Source organism: Emydura macquarii, unplaced genomic scaffold (assembly GCF_026122565.2).
Source record: "Emydura macquarii macquarii isolate MOO-44397 ecotype Brisbane River unplaced genomic scaffold, CSIRO-AGI_Emac_v2 contig_1451, whole genome shotgun sequence".
Lineage (NCBI taxonomy): Eukaryota > Metazoa > Chordata > Testudines > Chelidae > Emydura > Emydura macquarii.
Window position 1 is genome coordinate 7,694,069 of NW_027131588.1, and position 15,038 is coordinate 7,709,106.

The 15,038-nt window shown below is 39.8% G+C and overlaps 1 protein-coding gene across 5 annotated transcripts in view; it reads left to right on the top strand.

The window, feature by feature from the left end:
- Positions 1–142: 142 nt before the first annotated feature.
- DENND4C (DENN domain containing 4C) overlaps positions 143–15,038 on the top strand; it is a 113,432-nt gene continuing 98,536 nt past the window's right edge. For all 5 annotated transcript variants that reach the window (XM_067553135.1, XM_067553136.1, XM_067553137.1 and 2 more), the window contains exon 1: positions 143–215. The gene's annotated coding sequence lies outside the window, so the exon portion shown is untranslated. The remainder of the gene's footprint in view (positions 216–15,038) is intronic.

Genomic DNA, 15,038 nt, shown 5'->3' on the forward strand with positions numbered 1-15,038 from the left:
GCGCTCTGGCGCTCCCTGGCGGCGCAGCCCGTGCTGTGCTCGCTCCGCCCCCGTCTGCTGGGCGGGTCCGGGATCCGCCCGCCTCCAGGCGCTTGCGGGGGAGAAAGTAACATGGTGGCCGCTTCCTCCCCGAGCAGCGACGGCGGGTCCGGCTGCTCCTGAGGCTGCGGCAGGCGGAGCGGAGGGGGGCCCGGCCGGGCGCGCCGCGGCGGCAGGTGAGTGAGCGGGGCCCTGACAGGCGGGGGAAGAGGGAGGAGCGGCGGGGCGCCCGAGCCGCGGGGCAGGGTCCGCAGCTGACACCCGCCGGGAGAGGGGAAGGAGGGGCCCGGGCTCCTGCCCCGCCACGCCCCGACTGGGGTCGGCCCGGCCGCCGCCGCTGTTTCTGCCGAGCGAGCGCCGCCGCCAGGCCCCCTGCGGGGTGTGTGTGTGTGTGTGTGTGGCCGCTTGGCTCCCGCGGGCCTGGCGGCGGCGGCTCGCTGCGCTGCTGACCGGAGGCGCCCCCGGGGATGCCGGCGGGAGGGAGGGACGGGGAAGGTTCAGGGCAGCTCCCTCCTCCTCCTCCTCCTCCGTGTGTCGCTCGCTCCCCTGCGCCCAGCTGTGCAAGGCAGCCCCGGAGGGATCCCGCCGCAGGGACCCGCCCCCATCAGCCCCGGGCAGCGCACCCTCTTGGCAAAGGGCCCCCTGCCCCAGGAGACGCGCGGCCCTGCCTGCAGTGGAAGCGGAGTTAGCCAGGAGGGCATTCATGGGACTCTTTTTTTTTTTTTTTTTAACAGCAGGTTGAAACAGGTGTTTTTGGTTGGGTTTTGTTTTTGTTTTTTTGTAAGCAGGGTCCCCATCGGGCTGTGCCTACCTACCGTGTTCAGTGGCTGGGTGGCATCAGTCGCACCGGACCCAACTAGCAGTTCGGCACTGTAATGTGGCTATTGCCATATAACGTTCCCAAATACTGCCTTGGCCTGTGAGGTGTAGCGTCACGTGCAAGTGCTTCCTCCTGTGTTTGCTGTGAGAGTGAAGTGTGTGAAATGCTGTGAGTGCTGCCCTGGAGTGACTGGGTCCTGTGATGTGGTAGCTCCTGACTGCACAGACCGGACCAGTGTTCTAAACAGGGTATTAGATGCCTACCTTGTGCTTTGGACTGTCTGCCCGCATTGGTTAACACATTGCTTGTGGGAACAGGGCCACTACTGTAAGTCCACACAGCACAGATCACGTCTGGTGCTACTGTCTTATAAAAAGCAAGTGTTTGAAACAGGGTCCAAAGGTTGAACATTGTACTGAAAATCTAGATGGTGCCTGTTAATAGTGGTTCTTCTTGCTTACAAGTTTTAGCTTGTAAATTGTGTGTCTGATCTTTTAACCCTTAATTCCATCCAGTGTGACTTCTGGGAGTAAGCTTTCATTGTTTACTTAAATATTGTGGCTTACTATGACAATCTTACAAAGCTAAATGGAAGGCTGTATTTGTATATATTAGTGGGAGAAGTATCAGCTTTAATAATGAGTTGTCATTGGAGGTCTGACTTTTTTTTTAATACCTTTCTCTTTAGTTTTGAAGTAATAAATGTTCTCTAAAGAACATGCTGATGGGATGAAAATTGTTTACTGCTTCCTCCTTCATATTCTATCTAGAATCCTCACTTCCCCCGCCCTTCTTTTTTTCTGCAGTTTTTTAAGACCAGCATGGTGTCAGCTGCCCAGCACACTCATGAGCAGTCTCAAAATAACAAACGGGTGTGAGCACATGATGCAAGAAAAAACATGTTGGCTAGGAAGCTGAAATCAATTTCAAGGGACTATTACAAACAGCTGAGGGTTGTGTTTTTAAAAATTCATATCTGTTAAATATCTTGATGACAATATCCTCACAAACATGACTGTTGCATATGCTTTCTTTAAGAATTTGCTGACTGCTTTTTACCATGCTGGTGAATATGAAAAATGTAAACGTATGTTGTACCTTTCAACTGTGCACAGGCTGACACAGCACAAAACTCCAGCGGGAATTATTTAAGTTTTGTTTGTAAAACATGTAATTTTGCCTAGTAAAATCTGAAAGATGAAATGTGAACAACTTCTGTTAGAGCAGGCATATCTTGTATACTAGGCTGGGAACTTCATTGTCCACAGACAGCAAAGACTTTAGCGTTCCCAGTTTTCAGGCTGAGAGATCTTAGTCCGTTAATAGAATATTATTGCAACTGTGACTGTGTAAAGTCATTTGTATTCTGCTTGTTTGTTTTGGACCACTGTGTCAGGGTTTTTCCATGTTTATTTTCTTGGTTTTTAGTGTGTTTGACTTTTGGGTTTTTTATCTTTGCTTTATTATAAATTAAAAATGCCTCTATTAATGCTCATTTAAGAGTGACAATTAAGAGACTATAAAAGCTCAAGTAAAAAATTCTAATACCTAAATGGTATTATAGATAATGTCCCTCTAGTTTGAAATCTAGAATTGATCATTTAGAACAACACTGCACTTAAAGTTGAGTGCTTATTCTGATTGTGCCCACAAATTTGGTTTTTTTCCCCCTGACTTCCTTAGTCCATTAGAGAATAATGTCTGGCATTTCAAAGTATCTTCTGCTGGGCTACTCAGTTGTACCTGTGTTAAGTCCTGGTGTGCTTTGCTCCATCCATATGTGTGTTCATGTGAAAATATACATATATTCTCCTTATATAGTGTGTGTGTGTGTGTGTGTGTGTGTGTGTGGATTGGCTTAAGTTTATTGTGAAAACCCCACATTCCTCCAATGCAGAGCTAGAGGACAGTAAGAATGGTATTGGTAATAGCACTATAACCAGAAAGGCAGATGGCCTGACCTGGCAGATAAACAATCTGTTAAACTTGCATGTGCATTGTCACTTGTAGATCTGTTGTGTAATTTGCGTATAATTTCAGTGCTACCTGTGGACACAGAGCACTCTTCCTCCCCATTCAGTACATGTGTAAAATTGCTTAGTTGAATGTGCACTGCCACAATGTACCAAGTCTCTTTTTTGATCAGATCACTATGTGGAGTCAAAGCATTGAAATCATGTAAATGGTGGTTGTTGTAGCCTGTTGAATCTGGCACCTGTATTCAATGGCAGCTCTGTTAGATCAGATTGATTGATTTACTCATTGCCCCCCAGTAAGCTTTGTTGCCAAAGATGCAGAAAAGTTAGTCCTTCAGATTTGCCATGCCTAAAGATGGCAAATCTTTCATTGCTGGGAACTTCAACCTAGCACCTTCTAGTTCTTGCAAAACCTTCAAAGAAAATTGTCTCCTGGAACTGTAAGAGCCTTTAATCCATGGAAGGATATGGGAAGATGTATTTTGGAGGATTAAGCGGGTTAGGTGATGGTATTTTTCCAAGCTCCACCCATATGAGTTGCCAAAATGCAATGTTGCTTATCAATTGTCGATTTGAACAGCTGTTCAGAATATGTGTGCGCTCACTGGACTCCTTGACATCTGCTACCCCTCTGTAGTGTTTCAGTATGCCCATGTGATCTGCTAGGCTCATTGGGCTTATCTCCTTCTTTATTTGTGGGGTGTGGGAAATGCAATCAACTTCTGCCGCCCAAACTGTGCAGATCTGTAACTCTCTCTCTCTCATTTCTTACATGACTAATGAAATGGTCAACAATGTAATTTAAATTATCACTATGTTATTGGATTTAACACCTTAATGAAATGAACAGGCAGTACACACTCCTCAGAACTGTTGTTCCAATCCAGGCCCTCTGCAGATTCTCATGAAGGCATCACTCCATCAAAGTGTTGACACTTTCTTTGCGGCTATAACAGCTAGAGACTTTGTACTCTTAAAAATGAAAGCTGATGTTCTGGAGAACAAAACAGAATCTCCTTTGATCTCCTTAAGAATGCCCCTAACTTGAGCTATGTCAACCTCTGACAGAGTTTCTGCTGTATATTCCAAATGAGATACAGGGTAGTGAACAAAATCTATAATGTGGCTAAGTGCTGTGTTTTGAGTAGCAATCTGGCATACCGGAGCAAGATTTTGATGTTTTTTTTTTTTTTTTTTTTTTTTTTTTTTTTTTTTTTGGGGGGAGGCACTAAATAGTGAAATTTGAAAAGGATTTTCAAAATTTCAGACTGGTATAACCTTGATTTAGAATAGCAAGCTCAATGCAGTGGCTAATATGGTGTGCAATACTAGCAACATGAGTTACAATATATTTTCTAAACCTGGCCTGAACATTATTTAAACAACCCACATTCACTGCTGTATCTAAAAATCAAGTCTGCCAGTTTTGATTTGAGCTGTTCTTTTTAAATCTCCATACTTTTAAAATTGTGTTTATTCCTTTTTATCCCCAAAAGTGTAATAAACTGGTTTGATATGTTTCACACATTAACCAAATAAACAAAACTTCTGGATAGAAGTCTCTAAAAATAGTGTAAATCAGGGATTGACTTGCAAATTAAGCTGTTTGGCCTTAACTTCTAGCACTCTGTTACAGCCCTCAGCTGCTATCTCCCTCCTAAAATCAAACTGTATGTTGCAGCAGTGAATAATTTCAGTTTTGTAACAAACTTAGGTTGCTAGAGTTTCTGGCCAAACAAACAACTATTTGGCTGTATGACAGCTACATTGCCATAGCTACACCAGCATAACTGTATAGCATAGCTGTAGCCTACAGTGACAGAAAGGGTCTTCCTTCAATGTAGGAACATTACGTCCTTGAACAACAGTGGGTACATTGGCAGAAACATTCTTCCATTGACATAGCTGTGTCTGCACTGGAGGTTAACTATGTCAGTCAGTGGTGTGGTTTTTTCACACTTCTGTCAACCTATTCTGTTTGACATTATTTGCGTGGCTAACATTTATAAAGCACATCTCCCTAGTAGCAGTCCTTTTCATTAGTATCCTGTTTCTTTGCTTAGTTTCTTTCTCACCCTTTTTTGACCACCCATCCCTCTGACTGGCAACTCGCAGCTGCAGTGCCTGATGTCATGCTGGGTGGCTCCAGCCTCCCTTATTATTCATTGGCAGGAAATTAGATACTTGTACCTGTGCCAGGTTTCTGGCCAATAAGATTTTTTCCCCTAGCTTGTTGTATAATGTGTAAACCAGTTCTTTCTGCTGTTGGAATAAGTAGTTGTAACTTGTAAATGAACAGGTTTTGTATCTTGCGGATGGAAGGGTTGCTTGCACGTATCTTCTTGGATCAGCAAATTTGTGGGATTGAATTTATAAAATGTTCAATTATTTAAATTGCAGGAGGAAGGAGAGGAGAGAACTGCAATAATTTGTAAGCAGCTATGAAGCTAACTAAGATTAACATTTAAAGAGTGATGTGTTCACTCTTTCCTGAAATGTTAAATGCTTAAAAGCAAAGGTAACTTGTGGCTACATCTAAGAGAATAGACTAGTTAGTGTCTGTCTCTGTTCATCAGGCAGGACTACTGCAGAAGCTGGAAACAGGACTGACCGAAAGCTGAATAAAAACTTCTGCTGGGAGTGGGTTGAATAGGGTGGGGAGCATATCTTTTGGAGGCCTTCTGATCCTATATGGGATCTGCAAATTGCAGATCAAGCAACCCTCAGTGGGAATGACAGCAGCTTGACCATACTGGGAAGTAAGTCATGCCTGTACCTTTTCCAGCCTTTTGGTTACTTGAGCTGCCCTTTTCCTAATGAATTATAGGGGATGACCTGGTGGAAAATGTGAATTTTTTTTGTGTTCAGATGAATTTCAGATGGCTGTTGTGTTGTCCCTGTTATAGATAATGTGGAAACATGGATGTACTTGACTACACCTCGTGTACTGGATTTATGAAGGCACAGACTGTCTCTTGAGTACTCTTCCTGAATGTTGTAGAGAAATACTGTGTTCTGCCAATAGAAAGCCTTTCAAGGATGCTGATAGCCAGAGAAAAAGGATAAGCATGGAATGCACAGTGGCATTTCTTGTGTATCTTAATCCATACGGAGTTTGAAAACTTCAGTGAATGCTTACTAATAAAATGTGGATCTTAAAATTCAGAAGAGGGGGTAATGGAGACTACCAGCAGAGAAGATGTTGCCCTCAGGAAAAGAATTTAAAAAACTCAACACTTTGTCTTTAACTATAGCGAGCCACATCTGTAATGTAATGATAGTTTTGTAGTTTAAAAAGCATAATAAAAGGATTGAAAATTTGAAGAGCAATAATGAATTTGGACATTACCAAAGACCTCGCTTATGAGTAGCAGATGTGATGAGGCCAAAAAGGCGAGCTACTTAACTTTTTAATATGTTCATTTACCTTGTTTTCTGTATGAGGAGGAACTGGGTATCCATTTCAGTTGTACAGTATCTGGCTGAGATTTTTTTTTTACAAGTGGATGCCTAAAATTAGGCTCTTCAATAAGTGGCCAGATTTTTAGAAGTGCTGAATGTGCAGAAGCTCCCCATTGACCTCAGTGGGAGCTGTTTTTCAGCTCTTCAGAAAATTTTAGGCATCCACCTTTGAAAATTTTTGTCTGCATTTAAATATGGTACACTGCTGTAGGCTTTGCCAGTTTAGCTATACAAGCAAACTCTACAGTGTAGGTGCATGTTTGTTGGTATAGTTTGTACCAGTTCCCTGAACAAAATAAACTATCCCAGCAAAAGGGCTTCTAAGTGTATCTAAGTTGGGGCTTTTGCCTGCATTGGCATATGTCAGTTGGGGTTGGATGGAGAAAAGTTACCTCTCATTTATGCCAGCAAAACTTAAGTGTAGACCAGGCCTTAAAAACAGTATGTTTGGTTGCTGAAGTAATCAGAGTGTAGTACACAGTGAAATCCAAAAATTACTAGATTTATCACACATCTTAATTGTAAGAAATGTGATTGCTTTAATATTTTTGAGGAAATGCAAGTCCTGTACTGTACTGTCATTTCAAACTCTCATTGTTTTTCCCATCCTTTAACTTTAGACCATATTTTTGTAAGACAACTTAAGACTTTTACAGGACATGTTTTGGGGTTATGGTGAGTCACTGGCTTGTCACTACATTCCTTCCAATTTTCATTTAAAAAAAACAGAAACCCTTCCACGTAAGACTACTTTGAGTCACATGTAATCTCAGGCAGAGCTGAGATTGTCTTCCTCTACCATTCCATGAGATGTGTGATATTGTCACAATTTTTGGTGGCCTCAAGCAAAGATGTTGTCTGTAGCACCGCGCCCCCTCCCCCCAATTGCCTACCAAAATTGATCAGAAACATTGTGAAGTCTACTTGCAAGTCACTTATGCACTTCAAGTCATGTTTTCTGCTAGCTAAATAAATTGGTGATGTGCACATCTCCGGGGAGGGACTTTTCTGAAAATTAGATGCCTATTTATGCCTTTAAAAATCTCTTCCTTTCCCTCCCTCCCCCATCAAAAAAGCTATAAAATTTCTCTTTATTCTACATAAACTTGACAATAGCTAAATCAGAATGCTAACAATATCAGAAGGGCTGTATTTGAACTTCTTATGCTGTCTGCTTGTAAAACATTTCTTTCTTGGCAACCAAAATGCACATAAGCGCATGTATTTAAATGGGGAGTGGCTTTGGTCTTGGATCAGCCATATTCAGAACTCTCAAAACATGCCTACCGTTTAAGTCTAGGAATGGTGGCCTAACACACGGACTTCAGGTTTTATTGTATGGATTTTTTCATATAGCAGGATGGCTCTTTCGAGTGGGGTTGAATATTTTCAGTCTGCTAGTGTATTTGTTTGAATTGTATTAGCTAATATTTCATAGTCAGGTGTATGCTACAGACTTCTGCCAGCGTAGCTATGTCAGTCAGGGCTGTGATGAGGTATGAATTGTGACTGACATAGGTGTGCTCGTAAAAGCACCTAGTGTAGATGCAGTTACACCAGCAAAACTGCACTTTTGCTTGTATAGCTTGTTTTGCTTGGAGGTGGGGATGTCTTGCAATAAGCTGCATCGTCAAAAACATAGCTTTGCCACTAAAAGGTGCATCCATGCTAGGAGTGCTTTGCTGGTATAATATACCACCAAAGTGCTCCTAGTGTAGACCGGGTCTTAGTGTTTGTTCTAGATTATTTAAAAAAAAAAAAAAAAAAAAAAAAGGCTATAAAAACAAAGCATTTTCCACTTGGTGTACTCATTGTATTTTATCAGATGGGAACTAGCAATATCGGTCAGGCAATGTAGCCTGCTCATGGGAAAACATTAACTTCAGCAGTATGCTTTGAGTGTTTAGATGGCTGTAGCTATTTAATTAGTTCATCCATTGTACTACAATATTAGTCATAAAATACAGCAAAGTCTGTAATAGGTGAGTCTTGACTTTCTGGGCATATTGCTGACTCTCTAGTTCTGTTGGATTACAGGGGGAAACAAATTCCAGATTTGAGGTCCTCCATTAGGAATGCCCTATTCCTATCTTTATGGTCACATTTGGCAACTATTTGCTTGAATGCTCTAGCCCCCTTCTGCTGCTGGGATAAGATATAAAGAGAAAGGAGGCTTCTAGATTGTCCAAGACCTAAGCCATGTGATAAAACCCCAAGACCTTCTTTCCAGGTATGAAAGGACTGACTTTATGTATCATGGAGGCATCACTTGTGAATCCATAGTTAATCTGGGGTTGAACTTCTTGTGCTCAAAATGAAAACAGATGTTGTGGGTCTTTTGTTTTGTTTTTGGCCTTTGTTTCTCTTCACCAGTGCTTCCATAGGTGCATTTCCATTAATGTTAGAAATGATGGGACCCTCTAGGTTGGGCAAAGTGCCAGCAGTTGCTCATGTTGTGAGCACCACATCGTGTAGACCCCTTTTGAGGAAGGAAATAAAATGTGTGGGCATTTCCTTTAATTTACAATGAAGGTTTGTACAGTAAATACTACTTGTATACAAAATGCATGGTAAGAATAATAAAGAAAAAACCACACCTATTCATTTAAAAATGCTTTCAATAAGAAAGGAAACTATTGCCCTTAATTATTTTGATTAGCAATGATGTATGACAATGCACAGCAGAGTACTAAAAATGGAAACTTAAAACCCAGTTCACTCTTTGTATTGCTGTTGTCTTGGACAATAAAAGTTAAATTGACTTCATAGTCAATTTCACTTTCAGGTCCAGTCATAGGATATTTAAGTTTCAAATACTCCAGAAAGGGGTATGTATGGAATAAAAACATGCTTTCCGGGCTTTATGTAATGGTGCTATTGGTCTAAAGTTTCTAAAAAGTATTGTTTTGTCTTTTTTTTTTTTTTTTAACACAGCGTAAATTTTGAGTCAGATTAAGTTGACTGATTCATAGAAAACTTGCTATTGGAGACCTGCTTTTTTTTTTTGTTAAAAGTCATGGGGTGTACACCTTGTGGGGTGGCTGCTTTATGTATAGGAGAATGTGTAGTTAAAGTAACCTTTCAGTGTCTGATGTTTTTTTTTCATCAAGACAAGAAGTCCTGTTTAAACACTTGCTTTCGACTTTGAAAAAAGCATGGGAAGGATGGGAGTGAATTGATCTTAGTTTATGTATCTTGTGCTGTTTTAAGTCCTCTGTACTTTTGAACCCGGAAAGTCAAGTTCTAATCAAGCTTCCTGTTAAATGATGCTTATTTCACTTTTAAGATTCCAACATGTAGCTAATTTATATGCTGTGGATATTTTATGTTTTAAGTAACCTTATTGTGGAAACAAAGTATGTGCCCCATAACTTTATTTACTTGCCATCTGGTGCCTGATAGACCTTTGACGTAAACAGTAATAGCGTCTCTTAAGTGGCTTTTATCACTTATGAACTGTTTTTAGAGAAAAATAAGTTACTGAAGCATTTGATTCTTGCATACAGTAATGAATAGCACTTACATGAAACTATTATATATATTTTTAAATATATTACACACACGTGTCCATGCCAAGTGGCTGGAAGCTAGTGCATCATGAATTCTAGTATTGCTTTCTACTGAACTCATCGGACTCTAGACTTCTTTTCTTCCCTGCTTTATTTTCACTTAAAAACTTTCATCCAATAGAGATTCTAGTAACAGCAAGGGATCTTCATCTTTAAAGAATGTAGATGTTTGACTCATTACATAATAATATAATGAGCAGGGCATCTGCTGACCTTTCAAAGATCACCACTAGAGCAGAAATGCTTCTCATTAAACAGTGGTTCTTAAACTTTTTGTGTTTTGTGGATTATTTTTATAAAGATCTTCTCTTGTGGACTACTTTCTTCCCAATCCTTGCAGTATCCATAATGTTTGGTTGTATGAAAAAGTAATCTTTGGATGGCATTAATGAGACAAGATGAAACTCCGTGTTTATTTAAATAAATTGGTACACCTGCTTGGCCATAGTCTCCCTCCTTCCCTCCTCACCTCCTGCTTCCTTTTTTCTCTCCTTGGCTATGAGACTTCGCATTTACTGGTACTAAATCTCCCCTTACTGTTTCCAGCTGCTGCTGCTGTTGGAATCTGTGCAAGTCCCTTTACAATTGGGTTTTGTCATCTTGCAGCTGCTACCTCTCCAGTTTTTATATGATTTATACAACTTGTCTGAATTTACCTGATGCTAAAACAGAGACAAAAGCAGCTGTATAAGGTGCTGAGGGTAGGTGTTCGGAATAGCTTTGTGCGTTTCCCTGCTTTTTTGTTTGGGTGGTATGGAGGTTCAATAAAGCCTCTAAAACAGTAAGCCTCCTGGACCTGGCTACAAGTATCAGCATGTGTTGCTTGTTGAAGGCTGACAGATGTTTTGTTACTCTGATGGAAGATACAGTTTTCTCACAGGACAGCACCCTAATTTAATTCAGAACTTTCTTGTTTTCCTATCTTTTATGACTAACCGTTCCTATTTACAAGAAGTAAGGCCCATATCTCCTGGACCATCTTCTCCCCCACAGTTGACAATTATTCCTTTTGTTAAAGTAATCAACATTATGGAAGTTTGAGAACTCCTGGAGTGTGGTTGAAAGCTTAACTTAAAATGTTCAAGCTAATGTTAATGTAATAACATTATATTCTCTAGTAACACCTCTCCCTTTGCATATTCAAGGCCTGATTTCTCCCCTCCCTACCCCCAAACACTTTGGGGTAGGGAATGCATCTAAGAGCAGAACTGGAGTCAGTGGATATTAAAATCTATTCATAGCACAGTTGATTATCAAAAGTCATTCACTAACTCGTATTGCAAGTTTAAAGTGCTCATAAAGTAATCACTTGAACAGTTTTAAACACTCAGTGCAGAAAGTGCAAAACTTGTTGACTTGTTCTAAGCATTTGTTCCCTAGTTTCTTAAATAAAAGTTAGTATTCAGATCTCTGCTGACCTTACTGCATGAATGGTGAAATAGCACAAAACCATGTCATGGATACTAATACTATTGCATTGCCACTGTTTCAAAGTCCTATAAATAGTATTATAATACAACACTGAGTATAAAGTTTGTCCTGTGCATATGTAAAATAAATGTTTCAACTTCCCAATTCTATTTTGTAATGTAATATTTTTTGTAACCTGGTCCAGAGGCTAGAACTCAGTGAGGATTTGGATACCTGGAATATTTCAACTTGTAAAGTTGAGCCTCTTTATGCACATAAAAAAAAAAAAAAAAAAAGTCAGTTTCACTGATTTTTTTCTCTCTCAAATGATTGAAAAGCCCTTAATCACTTTTTTTGGATCAACTTTGTATTGAGTGTGTGAACTACTTGCTGGGGAGGGAAAACGTTTTTGGGTTTTGGGCATTTGGAATCTGAGAGAAGTAGAGAGATGGGAAGTTTTGGGACTAGAGCTGAAGGCATAATACTCTTTACAGTAGAGTTTACTATCATGCACCAGAATGAATAACTTGTTCTGCATTATTTCAGGCTAAGTTTCAAATCCCTTTGAACTAGTTTTTTCCATTTTCCAGCCATATAAAATGACTTACACCAATCTGTCTCAAAGGATGCTCTGACTTCGAGATATGTATCAACTTTCTAGAAGATGTATCAAGAAATGCTTTTAATGTGAATCTGAGAGGTTTCCAAAGTGACTCCCTACAAAAATCTCTGCTCTGGTTGCCTTTGTACGATTAAGATTTTTTTTTTTAAATGCTACTTCATGAGTCTGTATTTTTTAAAGGTAAAAATCATTGTAATGGCTTTGGATGCACAGATATAAAAATACAGCTATACTTGTCTAAAGAACAAGAACCTGAATTTTCACCGTTTCAACATAACAAGATAAACATTTCTCCCTGAATCTACAGGAAGAGGAACACAAGTGTTGATTTTCTAAGCAGTGCAATACAAATGTTAGAAAGTGCACACCAAGCTGCACATCGTGTAACCTCTCTATCACGTCGCTTATTGTAGTCTCTCCTTCTTTGGGTTTTGTTTTGGGTAGCTGCTTGCCTTTGGTACAGGTGCCTAATTCAATAGTCAGATTGGAAGCACACAAGATTCTGTCTCTGCCCTCTTGTTAAATTGTGGATTGGTGATATTTTAAAAGCTATGCTCCAAGTATGCATTTAAAGCATGGTTGTAATTAGGAATTTCTATCTAGACTATAGCTGGGGAGTTCCACCAAGCAAGTAAAATAATGATGGTTTAAAAAAAACATAAACCTCTTATCCTCCATCCTGTGGTGTATTTGACTTTGTAGTTAAACTTTTTTTAATTAGATCAGATGTTTTCTGAAGATGCATAGCATCCCAGCAATGTCAGAGTTCTGTTAAACAAGCACAAACAAAAAAGTAAAGAAGCATACGTGTTAAAATTCTTTGGCTTTTCTTTCTTTCTCTGAATTCTCACCCCACCAATACTTAAATATACATTTGTGTCCTAAAGATGGAGATTACTTGGGATTACTAATGCAGTGAATTCTGGGATAGCAAATATTACCCTTTATGTGCAGCCTAGTTACAAAGAAAGCTTAATGAGGAGACACAGAGCTTATTCTCACTCTGCCAGAATGGTGACATCTGCAACTGTCCATACTCTGGCAGCATAGGCCATTTTCATGGAAAACTAGCCTTGTAGTGTGATGAAAATTATATACTTATGTATTATAAATCTTGTGTTTTTTGGGGAGGATATCCCATCTCTCTGCATGATCATTGGATTGTATGCTCCTTGGGGCAGGAACCGTGCTGTCTGTCTTTGTATAGCAACTACTGTCCTACATTGTGAGCACTGCCAGAAGTAAAGGGAAACACTCCAAATTACAAAATTATTTCTTATAGCACTCAAAAGTGCACTACTCACTTATCTTTCTTTAGGGCATTAACGATATCTTATAGAATAAAGAACTTACCATCAATCTTGTGAAGCTGGAATTTTTCTTTTATTAAAACATCTTAACTTGAGGGGAGGAGTTTTTAATTAAAGACTTTATCTTTAAATCAAACAAGGAACTGGTTCCCAATGGGGTGTAATTACCTCTAGGACCCTGGCAGACTAGCTGTTTTGGCAAACACATGAGAAGTGCAATATACTATATATGGGTGTGCATTCTCTCTTGCTTGCCTTTTCCTTGACTTTGAGGCAAGTGGCGCAGATGTCATAGCAAACCCTTGAGTGTTGGGTTATGAATGAAGCTTCTCTATGAACAAATGTACTAATGGAAAAATGTACTGGTCTGAGCACTGTTGCCAGAGAAGTAGCTTATTGAGTCTCTCTCCTAAATTTGGAAGAGAAACAGCAGTACACATCGTTTTTTGTGGTACAGAGGACGTTGTTACTTAAGGTAACAAACTATCAGCTGACCTCACAGTTAGCAAATAAAAATTATCTTTATTTTTACAGTAACTTAGTAAAAACTGTCGGAATGTTACTTTAGTTTCATAACTACACAAAGTATAGCAATCAAACTTCTAGAACTAGCCTGCATAAATTCTTTTAAGGTCAAAAAAGTTCTGTAATGCTGCTGAGCTGGTGGGGAACACTTTTAAGATTCCAGTTCTGTGCCTTTCAGTTAGGCAGGGGAGTAGCTCCAGTGAAGTAGGTTTCTGGACATCATGAAAATGAGCTTAAAAATACATTTTTGGTGGTTTTTAGAAAACTCTCATTTGTGGTTGAAGGGAGTAGTTATATTCTAATTCTATCACTTTAGATGGGTAGTTGAGGTGAAGGAAAATGTAAACACCTAGTGTAAATTCTTTTATTTTTTAAATATAAAAGCCTTTACACACTTTCTCAAGAGTGTTCTACATATGAGGAAACATATCTAGAACACAGATGTGGCTCAAAAAGACATTTATTTTAATTTGGGTGGGGAGGGGTGGCTTTGAACCTGGTAAATAGCGATGAAGTTGCTACAAATCCCTCAACCTATACTCTCCCCAGACTGCGATGTCCTTAAGGCTGATTTGCTTCTGATCTGGTATGGTTTGTTTCTGCAGAGAACTGGTTTATACTGAATGCGATTTAAGTTTACATAGTATGCCCCACTTTGGAGACTCTTTACCTACAATTTAAAAATAACAAATTTAGAGGAAAAGTATCTTTCAACTTCATTCAATTTATGTATGGTAAGTTTCCCTATTTTCCTCTGTATAGTTAGTTTCCTCTTTCCTGTGTGTGTGTGTGGGGGGGTGGAGGAGTTTCACACAGTAGCAGTGGTTTAAAGGAAGAAAAACCAAACCATCTAAACAAAATCACAAACTTGATGCTGCAGGTAAATCTTTGCTCAAGAGGCTAAATAGTAGAATAGTGGGGTGTTTTGCAAACCAAGATTGGATGCATTGAATGGTGCTGTCCAAATTTCCTTAGACAACTGGGCTGTCTTGTTTAATCCAGTATTAATCCTTTACCTTTATAAGCACCAAACTTGCTCCTAGTTTAAAATAAAATTTTTCTGCAGTTATATAGCTTTTGACAAATTGTGCAAGCTCTTAGAACTTGGATGTAGGCTTTCCCACCTCTGATCCGCCATTGCTGTCCTTGGAAACCTCTGAAATATTGACCAACTCCTGAAATTCTTCTGATAAGACACGCTGGCTTGTAGTCTAAACAGTCACAGATCGCATTAAGTGGTATGTTAGACTGTCTTTGCCAGTTTGATTAATCTGGGCTATTTTTGCCTTATAAGGTAGAAGTTTG